Source organism: Phocoena phocoena, chromosome 16, assembly GCF_963924675.1.
Source record: "Phocoena phocoena chromosome 16, mPhoPho1.1, whole genome shotgun sequence".
NCBI classification, from domain to species: Eukaryota; Metazoa; Chordata; class Mammalia; order Artiodactyla; family Phocoenidae; genus Phocoena; species Phocoena phocoena.
Genome location: NC_089234.1, coordinates 33,980,336 through 33,982,930, shown reverse-complemented (window position 1 = coordinate 33,982,930; position 2,595 = coordinate 33,980,336).

Below are 2,595 nucleotides of genomic sequence, written 5' to 3'. Positions count from 1 at the left end.
AAGGATATACAATGGCGAAAAGACAGTCTCTTCAATAAGTGGTGCTGGGAAAACTGGACAGCTACATGTAAAAGAATGAATTTAGAACACTCCCTAACACCATACACAAAAATAAACTCCAAATGGATTCGAGACTTAAATGTAACACCGGACACTATAAAACTCTTAGAGGAAAACATAGGAAGAACATTCTCTGACATAAATCACAGCAAGATCTTTTTTGACCCACCTCCTAGAGTAATGGAAATAAGAACAAAAATAAAGAAATGGGACCTAATGAAACTTCAACGCTTTTGCACAGGCATGGAAACCATAAACAAGACGAAAAGACAACCCTCAGAATGGGAGAAAATATTTGCAAATGAATCAACAGACAAACCTTAATCTGCAAAATATATAAACAGCTCATGCAGCTCAATATTAAAGAAACAACACAATCTAAAAATGGGCAGAAGACCTAAATAGACATTTCTCCAAAGAAGACATACAGATGGCCAAGAAGCACATGAAAAGCTGCTCAACATCACTAATTATTAGAGAAATGCAAATCAAAACTACAATGAGGTATCACCTCACACCAGTTAGAATGGGCATCATCAGAAAATCTACAAACAACAAATGCTGGAGAGGGTGTGGACAAAAGGGAACCCTCTTGCACTGTTGGTGGGAATGTAAATTGATACAGCCACTATGGAGAACAGTATGGAAGTTCCTTAAAAAACTAAAAATAGAATTATCATATGATCCAGCAATTCCACTACTGGGCATATACCCAGAGAAAACCATAATTCAAAAAGACATATGCATCCCAGTGTTCATCGCAGCACTATTTACAATAGCCAGGTCATGGAAGCAACCCAAATGCCTATTGACAAACGAATGGATAAAGAAGTTGTGGTACATATGTACAAGGGAATATTACTCAGCCATAAAAAGGAATGAAACTGGGTCGTTTGTGGAGCCGTTGATGGATCTAGAGACTGTCATACAGAGTGAAGTAAGTCAGAAAGAGAAAAACAAATATTGTATATTAATGCATAAATGTGGAACCTAGAAAAATGGTGCAGATGAACTGGTTTGCAGGGCAGAAATTGAGACACAGATGTAGAGAACAAACGTCTGGACACCAAGGGGGGAAAGTGGCCAGGGGGTGGGGATGGTGGTGTGCTGAATTGGGCGATTGGGATTGACATGTATACACTGATGTGTATAAAATTGATGACTAATGAAACCTGCTGTATAAAAAAAAAATAAATAACCTAGTGCAATTATTATAATTTTAAAAGTAAAAGGTGGTAGAAATCTAATTTATTTTGAGCATGGTGCTGATTAATAATTTTGTATACACTGTATCTATATATGTGTGTACTTATGTACCTGATCATAATAGACAATATATGCTTGCTTATACATTTAGATTAATAAAGAGACTTCCCTGGCAGTCCAGGGGCTAAGACCCCACGCTTCCACTGCAGAGTGCACGGGTTTGATCCCTGGTCGTAGAACTAAGATCCTGCATGCTACACGGCATGGCCAAAAAAACCAAAAAAAAACCTTTGCTCTCCTTTTTTATTCTTTCGTGGAGACTTCCTGTTTTTCACTTTAATGTCCCAGAATACCCAGAAATGGGTGCATACGCAGGGAATAAAGTAATAGGTATGGCCTTCTTGTTTAAAAATAGTACTTGCACCTCTTACAATTGCTTAACCAATAGCATGGGTTTATGGCACCACAGAAAGATCTTGTTCAAGAATCATGTCCAAGATTAAATCCTTGCTTTGCTATTTATTCGCTCTGTGCCTTTGGACAAGTTGTTTAACTTCTCTGGGCCTGTTTCCTCATTTATAACATGGAGTTTTTACCTATCTGCTGGATTACAAAAAGGGAGCAAAAGTTTCTTGGGTTTCCAGCCTTAGAGAGTTAGTAAGGTGGAAAGTAATGAGCCTACAGTCATTGTGTGGCTAGTTTTCCATCAACTCGAAGGCTGGAACTCCATGTGTAACATCCTCCTGCTCTACTTCCACAGTCATCGCTCCTGGTGATCACGAAAGAGGAAGGCCTCACACACTGTGGCTCAGCGCCATGAGCCACCCGGTTTAGGAGCTGCTGTCACCACAGCAACTGCCCTTGTGGCTGCTGCTCTTGTCCATATTCCTTGTCCTCATTCCCTCTGAGACTTCTTAAATATTCTGCTCCATCCAGATGTTCACCTTCTCATTCAGAAAAACAGAATGGCTCGTTCTCCCTAGAAACCCAGCAAGCCCCTTTTGTACTCAGGGTTGGGCTTTCAGCCTATATAATCCTGCTCTTTCTCCTAGAAGTGCTGGGGTGACACTCAGTGACCCACATTTGATGATGCCGTCTTGATGCCAGGGACAGTGCTGGGTGTTGGTGGAGGATACGGGTGACTGAGACACAGCTTCTGCTCTTCAGGAACCATTAGGCCTCTCCAGTCTTGGGGACTATACGCTATTAAGTGCAGTCCCCCAAATCAACCTGGGCAGTCATCTTCTCTTTTCCTCTTTTCCACTACTCCCACTTCAACTATTCAACCTCCCTTCTCTCTACTTCCCTCTTCCCCATCTCAAACACGGC